The sequence below is a fragment of the Pristiophorus japonicus genome, unplaced genomic scaffold (genome assembly GCF_044704955.1).
Source record: "Pristiophorus japonicus isolate sPriJap1 unplaced genomic scaffold, sPriJap1.hap1 HAP1_SCAFFOLD_991, whole genome shotgun sequence".
Lineage (NCBI taxonomy): Eukaryota > Metazoa > Chordata > Chondrichthyes > Pristiophoridae > Pristiophorus > Pristiophorus japonicus.
Window position 1 is genome coordinate 32,660 of NW_027254921.1, and position 20,583 is coordinate 53,242.

General features: G+C 48.5%; 26 non-coding genes across 26 annotated transcripts; all 26 read right to left on the bottom strand.

The window, feature by feature from the left end:
- Positions 1 to 453: 453 nt before the first annotated feature.
- LOC139259375 (U2 spliceosomal RNA) lies at positions 454 to 644 on the bottom strand. The gene has a single exon (XR_011592547.1). It is a non-coding gene; the product is annotated as a U2 spliceosomal RNA (small nuclear RNA).
- Positions 645 to 1,220: 576 nt separating this feature from the next.
- On the bottom strand, positions 1,221 to 1,411 carry LOC139259376 (U2 spliceosomal RNA). The gene has a single exon (XR_011592548.1). It is a non-coding gene; the product is annotated as a U2 spliceosomal RNA (small nuclear RNA).
- Positions 1,412 to 2,008: 597 nt separating this feature from the next.
- On the bottom strand, positions 2,009 to 2,199 carry LOC139259377 (U2 spliceosomal RNA). Its single transcript, XR_011592549.1, has one exon. It is a non-coding gene; the product is annotated as a U2 spliceosomal RNA (small nuclear RNA).
- A 612-nt stretch (positions 2,200 to 2,811) lies between these two features.
- Positions 2,812 to 3,002, bottom strand: LOC139259379 (U2 spliceosomal RNA). The gene has a single exon (XR_011592550.1). It is a non-coding gene; the product is annotated as a U2 spliceosomal RNA (small nuclear RNA).
- A 581-nt stretch (positions 3,003 to 3,583) lies between these two features.
- LOC139259380 (U2 spliceosomal RNA) lies at positions 3,584 to 3,774 on the bottom strand. Its single transcript, XR_011592551.1, has one exon. It is a non-coding gene; the product is annotated as a U2 spliceosomal RNA (small nuclear RNA).
- Positions 3,775 to 4,359: 585 nt separating this feature from the next.
- Positions 4,360 to 4,550, bottom strand: LOC139259381 (U2 spliceosomal RNA). Its single transcript, XR_011592552.1, has one exon. It is a non-coding gene; the product is annotated as a U2 spliceosomal RNA (small nuclear RNA).
- Positions 4,551 to 5,132: 582 nt separating this feature from the next.
- Positions 5,133 to 5,323, bottom strand: LOC139259383 (U2 spliceosomal RNA). The gene has a single exon (XR_011592554.1). It is a non-coding gene; the product is annotated as a U2 spliceosomal RNA (small nuclear RNA).
- Positions 5,324 to 5,917: 594 nt separating this feature from the next.
- On the bottom strand, positions 5,918 to 6,108 carry LOC139259384 (U2 spliceosomal RNA). The gene has a single exon (XR_011592555.1). It is a non-coding gene; the product is annotated as a U2 spliceosomal RNA (small nuclear RNA).
- A 618-nt stretch (positions 6,109 to 6,726) lies between these two features.
- Positions 6,727 to 6,917, bottom strand: LOC139259385 (U2 spliceosomal RNA). Its single transcript, XR_011592556.1, has one exon. It is a non-coding gene; the product is annotated as a U2 spliceosomal RNA (small nuclear RNA).
- Positions 6,918 to 7,499: 582 nt separating this feature from the next.
- On the bottom strand, positions 7,500 to 7,690 carry LOC139259386 (U2 spliceosomal RNA). The gene has a single exon (XR_011592557.1). It is a non-coding gene; the product is annotated as a U2 spliceosomal RNA (small nuclear RNA).
- A 591-nt stretch (positions 7,691 to 8,281) lies between these two features.
- Positions 8,282 to 8,472, bottom strand: LOC139259387 (U2 spliceosomal RNA). Its single transcript, XR_011592558.1, has one exon. It is a non-coding gene; the product is annotated as a U2 spliceosomal RNA (small nuclear RNA).
- A 600-nt stretch (positions 8,473 to 9,072) lies between these two features.
- Positions 9,073 to 9,263, bottom strand: LOC139259225 (U2 spliceosomal RNA). The gene has a single exon (XR_011592410.1). It is a non-coding gene; the product is annotated as a U2 spliceosomal RNA (small nuclear RNA).
- A 600-nt stretch (positions 9,264 to 9,863) lies between these two features.
- LOC139259226 (U2 spliceosomal RNA) lies at positions 9,864 to 10,054 on the bottom strand. The gene has a single exon (XR_011592411.1). It is a non-coding gene; the product is annotated as a U2 spliceosomal RNA (small nuclear RNA).
- A 582-nt stretch (positions 10,055 to 10,636) lies between these two features.
- LOC139259228 (U2 spliceosomal RNA) lies at positions 10,637 to 10,827 on the bottom strand. The gene has a single exon (XR_011592412.1). It is a non-coding gene; the product is annotated as a U2 spliceosomal RNA (small nuclear RNA).
- Positions 10,828 to 11,425: 598 nt separating this feature from the next.
- Positions 11,426 to 11,616, bottom strand: LOC139259229 (U2 spliceosomal RNA). Its single transcript, XR_011592413.1, has one exon. It is a non-coding gene; the product is annotated as a U2 spliceosomal RNA (small nuclear RNA).
- Positions 11,617 to 12,207: 591 nt separating this feature from the next.
- LOC139259230 (U2 spliceosomal RNA) lies at positions 12,208 to 12,398 on the bottom strand. Its single transcript, XR_011592414.1, has one exon. It is a non-coding gene; the product is annotated as a U2 spliceosomal RNA (small nuclear RNA).
- Positions 12,399 to 12,996: 598 nt separating this feature from the next.
- On the bottom strand, positions 12,997 to 13,187 carry LOC139259232 (U2 spliceosomal RNA). The gene has a single exon (XR_011592416.1). It is a non-coding gene; the product is annotated as a U2 spliceosomal RNA (small nuclear RNA).
- Positions 13,188 to 13,787: 600 nt separating this feature from the next.
- Positions 13,788 to 13,978, bottom strand: LOC139259233 (U2 spliceosomal RNA). The gene has a single exon (XR_011592417.1). It is a non-coding gene; the product is annotated as a U2 spliceosomal RNA (small nuclear RNA).
- A 591-nt stretch (positions 13,979 to 14,569) lies between these two features.
- On the bottom strand, positions 14,570 to 14,760 carry LOC139259234 (U2 spliceosomal RNA). The gene has a single exon (XR_011592418.1). It is a non-coding gene; the product is annotated as a U2 spliceosomal RNA (small nuclear RNA).
- A 591-nt stretch (positions 14,761 to 15,351) lies between these two features.
- LOC139259235 (U2 spliceosomal RNA) lies at positions 15,352 to 15,542 on the bottom strand. Its single transcript, XR_011592419.1, has one exon. It is a non-coding gene; the product is annotated as a U2 spliceosomal RNA (small nuclear RNA).
- A 582-nt stretch (positions 15,543 to 16,124) lies between these two features.
- LOC139259236 (U2 spliceosomal RNA) lies at positions 16,125 to 16,315 on the bottom strand. The gene has a single exon (XR_011592420.1). It is a non-coding gene; the product is annotated as a U2 spliceosomal RNA (small nuclear RNA).
- A 612-nt stretch (positions 16,316 to 16,927) lies between these two features.
- Positions 16,928 to 17,118, bottom strand: LOC139259237 (U2 spliceosomal RNA). The gene has a single exon (XR_011592421.1). It is a non-coding gene; the product is annotated as a U2 spliceosomal RNA (small nuclear RNA).
- A 592-nt stretch (positions 17,119 to 17,710) lies between these two features.
- On the bottom strand, positions 17,711 to 17,901 carry LOC139259238 (U2 spliceosomal RNA). The gene has a single exon (XR_011592422.1). It is a non-coding gene; the product is annotated as a U2 spliceosomal RNA (small nuclear RNA).
- A 582-nt stretch (positions 17,902 to 18,483) lies between these two features.
- Positions 18,484 to 18,674, bottom strand: LOC139259239 (U2 spliceosomal RNA). Its single transcript, XR_011592423.1, has one exon. It is a non-coding gene; the product is annotated as a U2 spliceosomal RNA (small nuclear RNA).
- Positions 18,675 to 19,269: 595 nt separating this feature from the next.
- Positions 19,270 to 19,460, bottom strand: LOC139259240 (U2 spliceosomal RNA). Its single transcript, XR_011592424.1, has one exon. It is a non-coding gene; the product is annotated as a U2 spliceosomal RNA (small nuclear RNA).
- A 541-nt stretch (positions 19,461 to 20,001) lies between these two features.
- LOC139259241 (U2 spliceosomal RNA) lies at positions 20,002 to 20,192 on the bottom strand. The gene has a single exon (XR_011592425.1). It is a non-coding gene; the product is annotated as a U2 spliceosomal RNA (small nuclear RNA).
- Positions 20,193 to 20,583: the final 391 nt, after the last annotated feature.

Consider the following 20,583-nt stretch of genomic DNA (forward strand, 5'->3'; position numbering starts at 1 on the left):
GACTGCACCTTCGCAGAAATCCAACAGGCGGCATCGTCGACGTCGAGGGCCCAGCCGCAGAGCGGGAAACGTAGCAAAGCCCCACCCTGAAAAATAGCACGTGCCAATGCAGAAATCATCATCATCATCATCATCATCATCATCATCATCAAAAACAACAACAACAACAACAACAACAACAACAACAACAACAACAACAACAACAACAACAACAACAACAACAACAACAACAACAACAACAACAACAACAACAACAACAACAACAACAACAACAACAACAACGACGTCGACGTCGACGTCGACGTCGAGGGCCCAGCCGCAGAGCGGGAAACCTAGCAAAGCCCCGCCCTGGAAAAATAGCACGTGCCAACGCCGGAATCGTCATCATACAACAACTACAAATACAACATCATCATCTATTTTTGTCTTTTAAGACTTCCCGCCCCAAAGAGGGGAAGCTGCACCGTTCCTGGAAACACTGCAATACCAGGTCGATGCGTGGAGTGGACGGAGCAAGCCCCTGTTCCATCTCCCTGTTCCAAAAATCAATTTAATATTTGGTCCCCAGATAGGGGACGTATCAGATATTAAACTGATAAGAACAGATACTACACTTGATCTTAGCCAAAAGGCCGAGAAGCGATAGCCTGTAAAACTGCGGCAAATGAACAATTCCTCTTCGGCGCCCGTCTCCCCCGTAGGTCTGGCCGTGGCTGACCGAGTGTAGTTGCAAAGGGCCAACGGAAGGCTTCGAGCGAGAAAGCAGTTGAAGCCAGGACTGCACCTTCGCAGAAATCCAACAGGCGGCATCGTCGACGTCGAGGGCCCAGCCGCAGAGCGGGAAACGTAGCAAAGCCCCACCCTGAAAAATAGCACGTGCCAATGCAGAAATCATCATCATCATCATCATCAAAAACAACAACAACAACAACAACAACAACAACAACAACAACAACAACAACAACAACAACAACAACAACAACAACAACAACAACAACAACAACAACAACAACAACAACAACAACAACAACAACAACAACAACAACAACGACGTCGACGTCGACGTCGACGTCGAGGGCCCAGCCGCAGAGCGGGAAACCTAGCAAAGCCCCGCCCTGGAAAAATAGCACGTGCCAACGCCGGAATCGTCATCATACAACAACTACAAATACAACATCATCATCTATTTTTGTCTTTTAAGACTTCCCGCCCCAAAGAGGGGAAGCTGCACCGTTCCTGGAAACACTGCAATACCAGGTCGATGCGTGGAGTGGACGGAGCAAGCCCCTGTTCCATCTCCCTGTTCCAAAAATCAATTTAATATTTGGTCCCCAGATAGGGGACGTATCAGATATTAAACTGATAAGAACAGATACTACACTTGATCTTAGCCAAAAGGCCGAGAAGCGATAGCCTGTAAAACTGCGGCAAATGAACAATTCCTCTTCGGCGCCCGTCTCCCCCGTAGGTCTGGCCGTGGCTGACCGAGTGTAGTTGCAAAGGGCCAACGGAAGGCTTCGAGCGAGAAAGCAGTTGAAGCCAGGACTGCACCTTCGCAGAAATCCAACAGGCGGCATCGTCGACGTCGAGGGCCCAGCCGCAGAGCGGGAAACGTAGCAAAGCCCCACCCTGAAAAATAGCACGTGCCAATGCAGAAATCATCATCATCATCATCAAAAACAACAACAACAACAACAACAACAACAACAACAACAACAACAACAACAACAACAACAACAACAACAACAACAACAACAACAACAACAACAACAACAACAACAACAACAACAACAACAACAACAACAACAACAACAACAACAACAACAACAACAACAACGACGTCGACGTCGACGTCGACGTCGAGGGCCCAGCCGCAGAGCGGGAAACCTAGCAAAGCCCCGCCCTGGAAAAATAGCACGTGCCAACGCCGGAATCGTCATCATACAACAACTACAAATACAACATCATCATCTATTTTTGTCTTTTAAGACTTCCCGCCCCAAAGAGGGGAAGCTGCACCGTTCCTGGAAACACTGCAATACCAGGTCGATGCGTGGAGTGGACGGAGCAAGCCCCTGTTCCATCTCCCTGTTCCAAAAATCAATTTAATATTTGGTCCCCAGATAGGGGACGTATCAGATATTAAACTGATAAGAACAGATACTACACTTGATCTTAGCCAAAAGGCCGAGAAGCGATAGCCTGTAAAACTGCGGCAAATGAACAATTCCTCTTCGGCGCCCGTCTCCCCCGTAGGTCTGGCCGTGGCTGACCGAGTGTAGTTGCAAAGGGCCAACGGAAGGCTTCGAGCGAGAAAGCAGTTGAAGCCAGGACTGCACCTTCGCAGAAATCCAACAGGCGGCATCGTCGACGTCGAGGGCCCAGCCGCAGAGCGGGAAACGTAGCAAAGCCCCACCCTGAAAAATAGCACGTGCCAATGCAGAAATCATCATCATCATCATCAAAAACAACAACAACAACAACAACAACAACAACAACAACAACAACAACAACAACAACAACAACAACAACAACAACAACAACAACAACAACAACAACAACAACAACAACAACAACAACAACAACAACAACAACAACAACAACAACAACAACAACAACAACAACAACAACAACAACAACGACGTCGACGTCGACGTCGACGTCGAGGGCCCAGCCGCAGAGCGGGAAACCTAGCAAAGCCCCGCCCTGGAAAAATAGCACGTGCCAACGCCGGAATCGTCATCATACAACAACTACAAATACAACATCATCATCTATTTTTGTCTTTTAAGACTTCCCGCCCCAAAGAGGGGAAGCTGCACCGTTCCTGGAAACACTGCAATACCAGGTCGATGCGTGGAGTGGACGGAGCAAGCCCCTGTTCCATCTCCCTGTTCCAAAAATCAATTTAATATTTGGTCCCCAGATAGGGGACGTATCAGATATTAAACTGATAAGAACAGATACTACACTTGATCTTAGCCAAAAGGCCGAGAAGCGATAGCCTGTAAAACTGCGGCAAATGAACAATTCCTCTTCGGCGCCCGTCTCCCCCGTAGGTCTGGCCGTGGCTGACCGAGTGTAGTTGCAAAGGGCCAACGGAAGGCTTCGAGCGAGAAAGCAGTTGAAGCCAGGACTGCACCTTCGCAGAAATCCAACAGGCGGCATCGTCGACGTCGAGGGCCCAGCCGCAGAGCGGGAAACGTAGCAAAGCCCCACCCTGAAAAATAGCACGTGCCAATGCAGAAATCATCATCATCATCATCAAAACAACAACAACAACAACAACAACAACAACAACAACAACAACAACAACAACAACAACAACAACAACAACAACAACAACAACAACAACAACAACAACAACAACAACAACAACAACAACAACAACAACAACAACAACAACAACAACGACGTCGACGTCGACGTCGACGTCGAGGGCCCAGCCGCAGAGCGGGAAACCTAGCAAAGCCCCGCCCTGGAAAAATAGCACGTGCCAACGCCGGAATCGTCATCATACAACAACTACAAATACAACATCATCATCTATTTTTGTCTTTTAAGACTTCCCGCCCCAAAGAGGGGAAGCTGCACCGTTCCTGGAAACACTGCAATACCAGGTCGATGCGTGGAGTGGACGGAGCAAGCCCCTGTTCCATCTCCCTGTTCCAAAAATCAATTTAATATTTGGTCCCCAGATAGGGGACGTATCAGATATTAAACTGATAAGAACAGATACTACACTTGATCTTAGCCAAAAGGCCGAGAAGCGATAGCCTGTAAAACTGCGGCAAATGAACAATTCCTCTTCGGCGCCCGTCTCCCCCGTAGGTCTGGCCGTGGCTGACCGAGTGTAGTTGCAAAGGGCCAACGGAAGGCTTCGAGCGAGAAAGCAGTTGAAGCCAGGACTGCACCTTCGCAGAAATCCAACAGGCGGCATCGTCGACGTCGAGGGCCCAGCCGCAGAGCGGGAAACGTAGCAAAGCCCCACCCTGAAAAATAGCACGTGCCAATGCAGAAATCATCATCATCATCATCATCATCATCATCATCATCAAAAACAACAACAACAACAACAACAACAACAACAACAACAACAACAACAACAACAACAACAACAACAACAACAACAACAACAACAACAACAACAACAACAACAACAACAACAACAACAACAACAACAACAACGACGTCGACGTCGACGTCGACGTCGAGGGCCCAGCCGCAGAGCGGGAAACCTAGCAAAGCCCCGCCCTGGAAAAATAGCACGTGCCAACGCCGGAATCGTCATCATACAACAACTACAAATACAACATCATCATCTATTTTTGTCTTTTAAGACTTCCCGCCCCAAAGAGGGGAAGCTGCACCGTTCCTGGAAACACTGCAATACCAGGTCGATGCGTGGAGTGGACGGAGCAAGCCCCTGTTCCATCTCCCTGTTCCAAAAATCAATTTAATATTTGGTCCCCAGATAGGGGACGTATCAGATATTAAACTGATAAGAACAGATACTACACTTGATCTTAGCCAAAAGGCCGAGAAGCGATAGCCTGTAAAACTGCGGCAAATGAACAATTCCTCTTCGGCGCCCGTCTCCCCCGTAGGTCTGGCCGTGGCTGACCGAGTGTAGTTGCAAAGGGCCAACGGAAGGCTTCGAGCGAGAAAGCAGTTGAAGCCAGGACTGCACCTTCGCAGAAATCCAACAGGCGGCATCGTCGACGTCGAGGGCCCAGCCGCAGAGCGGGAAACGTAGCAAAGCCCCACCCTGAAAAATAGCACGTGCCAATGCAGAAATCATCATCATCATCATCATCAAAAACAACAACAACAACAACAACAACAACAACAACAACAACAACAACAACAACAACAACAACAACAACAACAACAACAACAACAACAACAACAACAACAACAACAACAACAACAACAACAACAACAACAACAACAACAACAACGACGTCGACGTCGACGTCGACGTCGAGGGCCCAGCCGCAGAGCGGGAAACCTAGCAAAGCCCCGCCCTGGAAAAATAGCACGTGCCAACGCCGGAATCGTCATCATACAACAACTACAAATACAACATCATCATCTATTTTTGTCTTTTAAGACTTCCCGCCCCAAAGAGGGGAAGCTGCACCGTTCCTGGAAACACTGCAATACCAGGTCGATGCGTGGAGTGGACGGAGCAAGCCCCTGTTCCATCTCCCTGTTCCAAAAATCAATTTAATATTTGGTCCCCAGATAGGGGACGTATCAGATATTAAACTGATAAGAACAGATACTACACTTGATCTTAGCCAAAAGGCCGAGAAGCGATAGCCTGTAAAACTGCGGCAAATGAACAATTCCTCTTCGGCGCCCGTCTCCCCCGTAGGTCTGGCCGTGGCTGACCGAGTGTAGTTGCAAAGGGCCAACGGAAGGCTTCGAGCGAGAAAGCAGTTGAAGCCAGGACTGCACCTTCGCAGAAATCCAACAGGCGGCATCGTCGACGTCGAGGGCCCAGCCGCAGAGCGGGAAACGTAGCAAAGCCCCACCCTGAAAAATAGCACGTGCCAATGCAGAAATCATCATCATCATCATCAAAAACAACAACAACAACAACAACAACAACAACAACAACAACAACAACAACAACAACAACAACAACAACAACAACAACAACAACAACAACAACAACAACAACAACAACAACAACAACAACAACAACAACAACAACAACAACAACAACAACAACAACAACGACGTCGACGTCGACGTCGACGTCGAGGGCCCAGCCGCAGAGCGGGAAACCTAGCAAAGCCCCGCCCTGGAAAAATAGCACGTGCCAACGCCGGAATCGTCATCATACAACAACTACAAATACAACATCATCATCTATTTTTGTCTTTTAAGACTTCCCGCCCCAAAGAGGGGAAGCTGCACCGTTCCTGGAAACACTGCAATACCAGGTCGATGCGTGGAGTGGACGGAGCAAGCCCCTGTTCCATCTCCCTGTTCCAAAAATCAATTTAATATTTGGTCCCCAGATAGGGGACGTATCAGATATTAAACTGATAAGAACAGATACTACACTTGATCTTAGCCAAAAGGCCGAGAAGCGATAGCCTGTAAAACTGCGGCAAATGAACAATTCCTCTTCGGCGCCCGTCTCCCCCGTAGGTCTGGCCGTGGCTGACCGAGTGTAGTTGCAAAGGGCCAACGGAAGGCTTCGAGCGAGAAAGCAGTTGAAGCCAGGACTGCACCTTCGCAGAAATCCAACAGGCGGCATCGTCGACGTCGAGGGCCCAGCCGCAGAGCGGGAAACGTAGCAAAGCCCCACCCTGAAAAATAGCACGTGCCAATGCAGAAATCATCATCATCATCATCAAAAACAACAACAACAACAACAACAACAACAACAACAACAACAACAACAACAACAACAACAACAACAACAACAACAACAACAACAACAACAACAACAACAACAACAACAACAACAACAACAACAACAACAACAACAACAACAACAACAACAACAACAACAACAACAACAACAACAACAACAACGACGTCGACGTCGACGTCGACGTCGAGGGCCCAGCCGCAGAGCGGGAAACCTAGCAAAGCCCCGCCCTGGAAAAATAGCACGTGCCAACGCCGGAATCGTCATCATACAACAACTACAAATACAACATCATCATCTATTTTTGTCTTTTAAGACTTCCCGCCCCAAAGAGGGGAAGCTGCACCGTTCCTGGAAACACTGCAATACCAGGTCGATGCGTGGAGTGGACGGAGCAAGCCCCTGTTCCATCTCCCTGTTCCAAAAATCAATTTAATATTTGGTCCCCAGATAGGGGACGTATCAGATATTAAACTGATAAGAACAGATACTACACTTGATCTTAGCCAAAAGGCCGAGAAGCGATAGCCTGTAAAACTGCGGCAAATGAACAATTCCTCTTCGGCGCCCGTCTCCCCCGTAGGTCTGGCCGTGGCTGACCGAGTGTAGTTGCAAAGGGCCAACGGAAGGCTTCGAGCGAGAAAGCAGTTGAAGCCAGGACTGCACCTTCGCAGAAATCCAACAGGCGGCATCGTCGACGTCGAGGGCCCAGCCGCAGAGCGGGAAACGTAGCAAAGCCCCACCCTGAAAAATAGCACGTGCCAATGCAGAAATCATCATCATCATCATCATCATCAAAAACAACAACAACAACAACAACAACAACAACAACAACAACAACAACAACAACAACAACAACAACAACAACAACAACAACAACAACAACAACAACAACAACAACAACAACAACAACAACAACAACAACAACAACAACAACGACGTCGACGTCGACGTCGACGTCGAGGGCCCAGCCGCAGAGCGGGAAACCTAGCAAAGCCCCGCCCTGGAAAAATAGCACGTGCCAACGCCGGAATCGTCATCATACAACAACTACAAATACAACATCATCATCTATTTTTGTCTTTTAAGACTTCCCGCCCCAAAGAGGGGAAGCTGCACCGTTCCTGGAAACACTGCAATACCAGGTCGATGCGTGGAGTGGACGGAGCAAGCCCCTGTTCCATCTCCCTGTTCCAAAAATCAATTTAATATTTGGTCCCCAGATAGGGGACGTATCAGATATTAAACTGATAAGAACAGATACTACACTTGATCTTAGCCAAAAGGCCGAGAAGCGATAGCCTGTAAAACTGCGGCAAATGAACAATTCCTCTTCGGCGCCCGTCTCCCCCGTAGGTCTGGCCGTGGCTGACCGAGTGTAGTTGCAAAGGGCCAACGGAAGGCTTCGAGCGAGAAAGCAGTTGAAGCCAGGACTGCACCTTCGCAGAAATCCAACAGGCGGCATCGTCGACGTCGAGGGCCCAGCCGCAGAGCGGGAAACGTAGCAAAGCCCCACCCTGAAAAATAGCACGTGCCAATGCAGAAATCATCATCATCATCATCATCAAAAACAACAACAACAACAACAACAACAACAACAACAACAACAACAACAACAACAACAACAACAACAACAACAACAACAACAACAACAACAACAACAACAACAACAACAACAACAACAACAACAACAACAACAACAACAACAACAACAACGACGACGTCGACGTCGACGTCGACGTCGAGGGCCCAGCCGCAGAGCGGGAAACCTAGCAAAGCCCCGCCCTGGAAAAATAGCACGTGCCAACGCCGGAATCGTCATCATACAACAACTACAAATACAACATCATCATCTATTTTTGTCTTTTAAGACTTCCCGCCCCAAAGAGGGGAAGCTGCACCGTTCCTGGAAACACTGCAATACCAGGTCGATGCGTGGAGTGGACGGAGCAAGCCCCTGTTCCATCTCCCTGTTCCAAAAATCAATTTAATATTTGGTCCCCAGATAGGGGACGTATCAGATATTAAACTGATAAGAACAGATACTACACTTGATCTTAGCCAAAAGGCCGAGAAGCGATAGCCTGTAAAACTGCGGCAAATGAACAATTCCTCTTCGGCGCCCGTCTCCCCCGTAGGTCTGGCCGTGGCTGACCGAGTGTAGTTGCAAAGGGCCAACGGAAGGCTTCGAGCGAGAAAGCAGTTGAAGCCAGGACTGCACCTTCGCAGAAATCCAACAGGCGGCATCGTCGACGTCGAGGGCCCAGCCGCAGAGCGGGAAACGTAGCAAAGCCCCACCCTGAAAAATAGCACGTGCCAATGCAGAAATCATCATCATCATCATCATCAAAAACAACAACAACAACAACAACAACAACAACAACAACAACAACAACAACAACAACAACAACAACAACAACAACAACAACAACAACAACAACAACAACAACAACAACAACAACAACAACAACAACAACAACAACAACAACAACAACAACAACAACAACGACGACGTCGACGTCGACGTCGACGTCGAGGGCCCAGCCGCAGAGCGGGAAACCTAGCAAAGCCCCGCCCTGGAAAAATAGCACGTGCCAACGCCGGAATCGTCATCATACAACAACTACAAATACAACATCATCATCTATTTTTGTCTTTTAAGACTTCCCGCCCCAAAGAGGGGAAGCTGCACCGTTCCTGGAAACACTGCAATACCAGGTCGATGCGTGGAGTGGACGGAGCAAGCCCCTGTTCCATCTCCCTGTTCCAAAAATCAATTTAATATTTGGTCCCCAGATAGGGGACGTATCAGATATTAAACTGATAAGAACAGATACTACACTTGATCTTAGCCAAAAGGCCGAGAAGCGATAGCCTGTAAAACTGCGGCAAATGAACAATTCCTCTTCGGCGCCCGTCTCCCCCGTAGGTCTGGCCGTGGCTGACCGAGTGTAGTTGCAAAGGGCCAACGGAAGGCTTCGAGCGAGAAAGCAGTTGAAGCCAGGACTGCACCTTCGCAGAAATCCAACAGGCGGCATCGTCGACGTCGAGGGCCCAGCCGCAGAGCGGGAAACGTAGCAAAGCCCCACCCTGAAAAATAGCACGTGCCAATGCAGAAATCATCATCATCATCATCAAAAACAACAACAACAACAACAACAACAACAACAACAACAACAACAACAACAACAACAACAACAACAACAACAACAACAACAACAACAACAACAACAACAACAACAACAACAACAACAACAACAACAACAACAACAACAACAACAACAACAACAACAACAACAACGACGTCGACGTCGACGTCGACGTCGAGGGCCCAGCCGCAGAGCGGGAAACCTAGCAAAGCCCCGCCCTGGAAAAATAGCACGTGCCAACGCCGGAATCGTCATCATACAACAACTACAAATACAACATCATCATCTATTTTTGTCTTTTAAGACTTCCCGCCCCAAAGAGGGGAAGCTGCACCGTTCCTGGAAACACTGCAATACCAGGTCGATGCGTGGAGTGGACGGAGCAAGCCCCTGTTCCATCTCCCTGTTCCAAAAATCAATTTAATATTTGGTCCCCAGATAGGGGACGTATCAGATATTAAACTGATAAGAACAGATACTACACTTGATCTTAGCCAAAAGGCCGAGAAGCGATAGCCTGTAAAACTGCGGCAAATGAACAATTCCTCTTCGGCGCCCGTCTCCCCCGTAGGTCTGGCCGTGGCTGACCGAGTGTAGTTGCAAAGGGCCAACGGAAGGCTTCGAGCGAGAAAGCAGTTGAAGCCAGGACTGCACCTTCGCAGAAATCCAACAGGCGGCATCGTCGACGTCGAGGGCCCAGCCGCAGAGCGGGAAACGTAGCAAAGCCCCACCCTGAAAAATAGCACGTGCCAATGCAGAAATCATCATCATCATCATCAAAAACAACAACAACAACAACAACAACAACAACAACAACAACAACAACAACAACAACAACAACAACAACAACAACAACAACAACAACAACAACAACAACAACAACAACAACAACAACAACAACAACAACAACAACAACAACAACAACGACGTCGACGTCGACGTCGACGTCGAGGGCCCAGCCGCAGAGCGGGAAACCTAGCAAAGCCCCGCCCTGGAAAAATAGCACGTGCCAACGCCGGAATCGTCATCATACAACAACTACAAATACAACATCATCATCTATTTTTGTCTTTTAAGACTTCCCGCCCCAAAGAGGGGAAGCTGCACCGTTCCTGGAAACACTGCAATACCAGGTCGATGCGTGGAGTGGACGGAGCAAGCCCCTGTTCCATCTCCCTGTTCCAAAAATCAATTTAATATTTGGTCCCCAGATAGGGGACGTATCAGATATTAAACTGATAAGAACAGATACTACACTTGATCTTAGCCAAAAGGCCGAGAAGCGATAGCCTGTAAAACTGCGGCAAATGAACAATTCCTCTTCGGCGCCCGTCTCCTTCGGCGCCCGTCTCCCCCGTAGGTCTGGCCGTGGCTGACCGAGTGTAGTTGCAAAGGGCCAACGGAAGGCTTCGAGCGAGAAAGCAGTTGAAGCCAGGACTGCACCTTCGCAGAAATCCAACAGGCGGCATCGTCGACGTCGAGGGCCCAGCCGCAGAGCGGGAAACGTAGCAAAGCCCCACCCTGAAAAATAGCACGTGCCAATGCAGAAATCATCATCATCATCATCATCATCAAAAACAACAACAACAACAACAACAACAACAACAACAACAACAACAACAACAACAACAACAACAACAACAACAACAACAACAACAACAACAACAACAACAACAACAACAACAACAACAACAACAACAACAACAACAACAACGACGTCGACGTCGACGTCGACGTCGAGGGCCCAGCCGCAGAGCGGGAAACCTAGCAAAGCCCCGCCCTGGAAAAATAGCACGTGCCAACGCCGGAATCGTCATCATACAACAACTACAAATACAACATCATCATCTATTTTTGTCTTTTAAGACTTCCCGCCCCAAAGAGGGGAAGCTGCACCGTTCCTGGAAACACTGCAATACCAGGTCGATGCGTGGAGTGGACGGAGCAAGCCCCTGTTCCATCTCCCTGTTCCAAAAATCAATTTAATATTTGGTCCCCAGATAGGGGACGTATCAGATATTAAACTGATAAGAACAGATACTACACTTGATCTTAGCCAAAAGGCCGAGAAGCGATAGCCTGTAAAACTGCGGCAAATGAACAATTCCTCTTCGGCGCCCGTCTCCCCCGTAGGTCTGGCCGTGGCTGACCGAGTGTAGTTGCAAAGGGCCAACGGAAGGCTTCGAGCGAGAAAGCAGTTGAAGCCAGGACTGCACCTTCGCAGAAATCCAACAGGCGGCATCGTCGACGTCGAGGGCCCAGCCGCAGAGCGGGAAACGTAGCAAAGCCCCACCCTGAAAAATAGCACGTGCCAATGCAGAAATCATCATCATCATCATCATCAAAAACAACAACAACAACAACAACAACAACAACAACAACAACAACAACAACAACAACAACAACAACAACAACAACAACAACAACAACAACAACAACAACAACAACAACAACAACAACAACAACAACAACAACAACAACAACAACAACAACGACGACGTCGACGTCGACGTCGACGTCGAGGGCCCAGCCGCAGAGCGGGAAACCTAGCAAAGCCCCGCCCTGGAAAAATAGCACGTGCCAACGCCGGAATCGTCATCATACAACAACTACAAATACAACATCATCATCTATTTTTGTCTTTTAAGACTTCCCGCCCCAAAGAGGGGAAGCTGCACCGTTCCTGGAAACACTGCAATACCAGGTCGATGCGTGGAGTGGACGGAGCAAGCCCCTGTTCCATCTCCCTGTTCCAAAAATCAATTTAATATTTGGTCCCCAGATAGGGGACGTATCAGATATTAAACTGATAAGAACAGATACTACACTTGATCTTAGCCAAAAGGCCGAGAAGCGATAGCCTGTAAAACTGCGGCAAATGAACAATTCCTCTTCGGCGCCCGTCTCCCCCGTAGGTCTGGCCGTGGCTGACCGAGTGTAGTTGCAAAGGGCCAACGGAAGGCTTCGAGCGAGAAAGCAGTTGAAGCCAGGACTGCACCTTCGCAGAAATCCAACAGGCGGCATCGTCGACGTCGAGGGCCCAGCCGCAGAGCGGGAAACGTAGCAAAGCCCCACCCTGAAAAATAGCACGTGCCAATGCAGAAATCATCATCATCATCATCATCAAACAACAACAACAACAACAACAACAACAACAACAACAACAACAACAACAACAACAACAACAACAACAACAACAACAACAACAACAACAACAACAACAACAACAACAACAACAACAACAACAACAACAACAACAACAACAACAACAACAACAACAACGACGACGTCGACGTCGACGTCGACGTCGAGGGCCCAGCCGCAGAGCGGGAAACCTAGCAAAGCCCCGCCCTGGAAAAATAGCACGTGCCAACGCCGGAATCGTCATCATACAACAACTACAAATACAACATCATCATCTATTTTTGTCTTTTAAGACTTCCCGCCCCAAAGAGGGGAAGCTGCACCGTTCCTGGAAACACTGCAATACCAGGTCGATGCGTGGAGTGGACGGAGCAAGCCCCTGTTCCATCTCCCTGTTCCAAAAATCAATTTAATATTTGGTCCCCAGATAGGGGACGTATCAGATATTAAACTGATAAGAACAGATACTACACTTGATCTTAGCCAAAAGGCCGAGAAGCGATAGCCTGTAAAACTGCGGCAAATGAACAATTCCTCTTCGGCGCCCGTCTCCCCCGTAGGTCTGGCCGTGGCTGACCGAGTGTAGTTGCAAAGGGCCAACGGAAGGCTTCGAGCGAGAAAGCAGTTGAAGCCAGGACTGCACCTTCGCAGAAATCCAACAGGCGGCATCGTCGACGTCGAGGGCCCAGCCGCAGAGCGGGAAACGTAGCAAAGCCCCACCCTGAAAAATAGCACGTGCCAATGCAGAAATCATCATCATCATCATCAAAAACAACAACAACAACAACAACAACAACAACAACAACAACAACAACAACAACAACAACAACAACAACAACAACAACAACAACAACAACAACAACAACAACAACAACAACAACAACAACAACAACAACAACAACAACAACAACAACAACAACAACAACAACAACGACGTCGACGTCGACGTCGACGTCGAGGGCCCAGCCGCAGAGCGGGAAACCTAGCAAAGCCCCGCCCTGGAAAAATAGCACGTGCCAACGCCGGAATCGTCATCATACAACAACTACAAATACAACATCATCATCTATTTTTGTCTTTTAAGACTTCCCGCCCCAAAGAGGGGAAGCTGCACCGTTCCTGGAAACACTGCAATACCAGGTCGATGCGTGGAGTGGACGGAGCAAGCCCCTGTTCCATCTCCCTGTTCCAAAAATCAATTTAATATTTGGTCCCCAGATAGGGGACGTATCAGATATTAAACTGATAAGAACAGATACTACACTTGATCTTAGCCAAAAGGCCGAGAAGCGATAGCCTGTAAAACTGCGGCAAATGAACAATTCCTCTTCGGCGCCCGTCTCCCCCGTAGGTCTGGCCGTGGCTGACCGAGTGTAGTTGCAAAGGGCCAACGGAAGGCTTCGAGCGAGAAAGCAGTTGAAGCCAGGACTGCACCTTCGCAGAAATCCAACAGGCGGCATCGTCGACGTCGAGGGCCCAGCCGCAGAGCGGGAAACGTAGCAAAGCCCCACCCTGAAAAATAGCACGTGCCAATGCAGAAATCATCATCATCATCATCAACAACAACAACAACAACAACAACAACAACAACAACAACAACAACAACAACAACAACAACAACAACAACAACAACAACAACAACAACAACAACAACAACAACAACAACAACAACAACAACAACAACAACAACAACAACAACAACAACAACAACAACGACGTCGACGTCGACGTCGACGTCGAGGGCCCAGCCGCAGAGCGGGAAACCTAGCAAAGCCCCGCCCTGGAAAAATAGCACGTGCCAACGCCGGAATCGTCATCATACAACAACTACAAATACAACATCATCATCTATTTTTGTCTTTTAAGACTTCCCGCCCCAAAGAGGGGAAGCTGCACCGTTCCTGGAAACACTGCAATACCAGGTCGATGCGTGGAGTGGACGGAGCAAGCCCCTGTTCCATCTCCCTGTTCCAAAAATCAATTTAATATTTGGTCCCCAGATAGGGGACGTATCAGATATTAAACTGATAAGAACAGATACTACACTTGATCTTAGCCAAAAGGCCGAGAAGCGATAGCCTGTAAAACTGCGGCAAATGAACAATTCCTCTTCGGCGCCCGTCTCCCCCGTAGGTCTGGCCGTGGCTGACCGAGTGTAGTTGCAAAGGGCCAACGGAAGGCTTCGAGCGAGAAAGCAGTTGAAGCCAGGACTGCACCTTCGCAGAAATCCAACAGGCGGCATCGTCGACGTCGAGGGCCCAGCCGCAGAGCGGGAAACGTAGCAAAGCCCCACCCTGAAAAATAGCACGTGCCAATGCAGAAATCATCATCATCATCATCATCATCAAAAACAACAACAACAACAACAACAACAACAACAACAACAACAACAACAACAACAACAACAACAACAACAACAACAACAACAACAACAACAACAACAACAACAACAACAACAACAACAACAACAACAACAACAACAACAACAACAACAACGACGTCGACGTCGACGTCGACGTCGAGGGCCCAGCCGCAGAGCGGGAAACCTAGCAAAGCCCCGCCCTGGAAAAATAGCACGTGCCAACGCCGGAATCGTCATCATACAACAACTACAAATACAACATCATCATCTATTTTTGTCTTTTAAGACTTCCCGCCCCAAAGAGGGGAAGCTGCACCGTTCCTGGAAACACTGCAATACCAGGTCGATGCGTGGAGTGGACGGAGCAAGCCCCTGTTCCATCTCCCTGTTCCAAAAATCAATTTAATATTTGGTCCCCAGATAGGGGACGTATCAGATATTAAACTGATAAGAACAGATACTACACTTGATCTTAGCCAAAAGGCCGAGAAGCGATAGCCTGTAAAACTGCGGCAAATGAACAATTCCTCTTCGGCGCCCGTCTCCCCCGTAGGTCTGGCCGTGGCTGACCGAGTGTAGTTGCAAAGGGCCAACGGAAGGCTTCGAGCGAGAAAGCAGTTGAAGCCAGGACTGCACCTTCGCAGAAATCCAACAGGCGGCATCGTCGACGTCGAGGGCCCAGCCGCAGAGCGGGAAACGTAGCAAAGCCCCACCCTGAAAAATAGCACGTGCCAATGCAGAAATCATCATCATCATCATCATCATCAAAAACAACAACAACAACAACAACAACAACAACAACAACAACAACAACAACAACAACAACAACAACAACAACAACAACAACAACAACAACAACAACAACAACAACAACAACAACAACAACAACAACAACAACAACGACAACGACGTCGACGTCGACGTCGACGTCGAGGGCCCAGCCGCAGAGCGGGAAACCTAGCAAAGCCCCGCCCTGGAAAAATAGCACGTGCCAACGCCGGAATCGTCATCATACAACAACTACAAATACAACATCATCATCTATTTTTGTCTTTTAAGACTTCCCGCCCCAAAGAGGGGAAGCTGCACCGTTCCTGGAAACACTGCAATACCAGGTCGATGCGTGGAGTGGACGGAGCAAGCCCCTGTTCCATCTCCCTGTTCCAAAAATCAATTTAATATTTGGTCCCCAGATAGGGGACGTATCAGATATTAAACTGATAAGAACAGATACTACACTTGATCTTAGCCAAAAGGCCGAGAAGCGATAGCCTGTAAAACTGCGGCAAATGAACAATTCCTCTTCGGCGCCCGTCTCCCCCGTAGGTCTGGCCGTGGCTGACCGAGTGTAGTTGCAAAGGGCCAACGGAAGGCTTCGAGCGAGAAAGCAGTTGAAGCCAGGACTGCACCTTCGCAGAAATCCAACAGGCGGCATCGTCGACGTCGAGGGCCCAGCCGCAGAGCGGGAAACGTAGCAAAGCCCCACCCTGAAAAATAGCACGTGCCAATGCAGAAATCATCATCATCATCATCATCATCAAAAACAACAACAACAACAACAACAACAACAACAACAACAACAACAACAACAACAACAACAACAACAACAACAACAACAACAACAACAACAACAACAACAACAACAACAACAACAACAACAACAACAACAACAACAACAACAACAACAACAACAACAACAACAACAACAACGACGTCGACGTCGACGTCGACGTCGAGGGCCCAGCCGCAGAGCGGGAAACCTAGCAAAGCCCCGCCCTGGAAAAATAGCACGTGCCAACGCCGGAATCGTCATCATACAACAACTACAAATACAACATCATCATCTATTTTTGTCTTTTAAGACTTCCCGCCCCAAAGAGGGGAAGCTGCACCGTTCCTGGAAACACTGCAATACCAGGTCGATGCGTGGAGTGGACGGAGCAAGCCCCTGTTCCATCTCCCTGTTCCAAAAATCAATTTAATATTTGGTCCCCAGATAGGGGACGTATCAGATATTAAACTGATAAGAACAGATACTACACTTGATCTTAGCCAAAAGGCCGAGAAGCGATAGCCTGTAAAACTGCGGCAAATGAACAATTCCTCTTCGGCGCCCGTCTCCCCCGTAGGTCTGGCCGTGGCTGACCGAGTGTAGTTGCAAAGGGCCAACGGAAGGCTTCGAGCGAGAAAGCAGTTGAAGCCAGGACTGCACCTTCGCAGAAATCCAACAGGCGGCATCGTCGACGTCGAGGGCCCAGCCGCAGAGCGGGAAACGTAGCAAAGCCCCACCCTGAAAAATAGCACGTGCCAATGCAGAAATCATCATCATCATCATCATCATCAAACAACAACAACAACAACAACAACAACAACAACAACAACAACAACAACAACAACAACAACAACAACAACAACAACAACAACAACAACAACAACAACAACAACAACAACAACAACAACAACAACAACAACAACAACAACAACAACAACAACGACGTCGACGTCGACGTCGACGTCGAGGGCCCAGCCGCAGAGCGGGAAACCTAGCAAAGCCCCGCCCTGGAAAAATAGCACGTGCCAACGCCGGAATCGTCATCATACAACAACTACAAATACAACATCATCATCTATTTTTGTCTTTTAAGACTTCCCGCCCCAAAGAGGGGAAGCTGCACCGTTCCTGGAAACACTGCAATACCAGGTCGATGCGTGGAGTGGACGGAGCAAGCCCCTGTTCCATCTCCCTGTTCCAAAAATCAATTTAATATTTGGTCCCCAGATAGGGGACGTATCAGATATTAAACTGATAAGAACAGATACTACACTTGATCTTAGCCAAAAGGCCGAGAAGCGATAGCCTGTAAAACTGCGGCAAATGAACAATTCCTCTTCGGCGCCCGTCTCCCCCGTAGGTCTGGCCGTGGCTGACCGAGTGTAGTTGCAAAGGGCCAACGGAAGGCTTCGAGCGAGAAAGCAGTTGAAGCCAGGACTGCACCTTCGCAGAAATCCAACAGGCGGCATCGTCGACGTCGAGGGCCCAGCCGCAGAGCGGGAAACGTAGCAAAGCCCCACCCTGAAAAATAGCACGTGCCAATGCAGAAATCATCATCATCATCATCAAAAACAACAACAACAACAACAACAACAACAACAACAACAACAACAACAACAACAACAACAACAACAACAACAACAACAACAACAACAACAACAACAACAACAACAACAACAACAACAACAACAACAACAACAACAACAACAACAACGACGTCGACGTCGACGTCGACGTCGAGGGCCCAGCCGCAGAGCGGGAAACCTAGCAAAGCCCCGCCCTGGAAAAATAGCACGTGCCAACGCCGGAATCGTCATCATACAACAACTACAAATACAACATCATCATCTATTTTTGTCTTTTAAGACTTCCCGCCCCAAAGAGGGGAAGCTGCACCGTTCCTGGAAACACTGCAATACCAGGTCGATGCGTGGAGTGGACGGAGCAAGCCCCTGTTCCATCTCCCTGTTCCAAAAATCAATTTAATATTTGGTCCCCAGATAGGGGACGTATCAGATATTAAACTGATAAGAACAGATACTACACTTGATCTTAGCCAAAAGGCCGAGAAGCGATAGCCTGTAAAACTGCGGCAAATGAACAATTCCTCTTCGGCGCCCGTCTCCCCCGTAGGTCTGGCCGTGGCTGACCGAGTGTAGTTGCAAAGGGCCAACGGAAGGCTTCGAGCGAGAAAGCAGTTGAAGCCAGGACTGCACCTTCGCAGAAATCCAACAGGCGGCATCGTCGACGTCGAGGGCCCAGCCGCAGAGCGGGAAACGTAGCAAAGCCCCACCCTGAAAAATAGCACGTGCCAATGCAGAAATCATCATCATCATCATCAAACAACAACAACAACAACAACAACAACAACAACAACAACAACAACAACAACAACAACAACAACAACAACAACAACAACAACAACAACAACAACAACAACAACAACAACAACAACAACAACAACAACAACAACAACAACAACAACAACAACAACAACAACAACAACGACGTCGACGTCGACGTCGAGGGCCCAGCCGCAGAGCGGGAAACCTAGCAAAGCCCCGCCCTGGAAAAATAGCACGTGCCAACGCCGGAATCGTCATCATACAACAACTACAAATACAACATCATCATCTATTTTTGTCTTTTAAGACTTCCCGCCCCAAAGAGGGGAAGCTGCACCGTTCCTGGAAACACTGCAATACCAGGTCGATGCGTGGAGTGGACGGAGCAAGCCCCTGTTCCATCTCCCTGTTCCAAAAATCAATTTAATATTTGGTCCCCAGATAGGGGACGTATCAGATATTAAACTGATAAGAACAGATACTACACTTGATCTTAGCCAAAAGGCCGAGAAGCGATCGGCAAATGAACAATTCCTCTTCGGCGCCCGTCTCCCCCGTAGGTCTGGCCGTGGCTGACCGAGTGTAGTTGCAAAGGGCCAACGGAAGGCTTCGAGCGAGAAAGCAGTTGAAGCCAGGACTGCACCTTCGCAGAAATCCAACAGGCGGCATCGTCGACGTCGAGGGCCCAGCCGCAGAGCGGGAAACGTAGCAAAGCCCCACCCTGAAAAATAGCACGTGCCAATGCAGAAATCATCATCATCATCATCATCAAAAACAACAACAACAACAACAACAACAACAACAACAACAACAACAACAACAACAACAACAACAACAACAACAACAACAACAACAACAACAACAACAACAACAACAACAACAACAACGACGTCGACGTCGACGTCGACGTCGAGGGCCCAGCCGCAGAGCGGGAAACCTAGCAAAGCCCCGCCCTGGAAAAATAGCACGTGCCAACGCCGGAATCGTCATCATACAACAACTACAAATACAACATCATCATCTATTTTTGTCTTTTAAGACTTCCCGCCCCAAAGAGGGGAAGCTGCACCGTTCCTGGAAACACTGCAATACCAGGTCGATGCGTGGAGTGGACGGAGCAAGCCCCTGTTCCATCTCCCTGTTCCAAAAATCAATTTAATATTTGGTCCCCAGATAGGGGACGTATCAGATATTAAACTGATAAGAACAGATACTACACTTGATCTTAGCCAAAAGGCCGAGAAGCGATAGCCTGTAAAACTGCGGCAAATGAACAATTCCTCTTCGGCGCCCGTCTCCCCCGTAGGTCTGGCCGTGGCTGACCGAGTGTAGTTGCAAAGGGCCAACGGAAGGCTTCGAGCGAGAAAGCAGTTGAAGCCAGGACTGCACCTTCGCAGAAATCCAACAGGCGGCATCGTCGACGTCGAGGGCCCAGCCGCAGAGCGGGAAACGTAGCAAAGCCCCACCCTGAAAAATAGCACGTGCCAATGCAGAAATCATCATCATCATCATCATCAAAAACAACAACAACAACAACAACAACAACAACAACAACAACAACAACAACAACAACAACAACAACAACAACAACAACAACAACAACAACAACAACAACAACAACAACAACAACAACAACAACA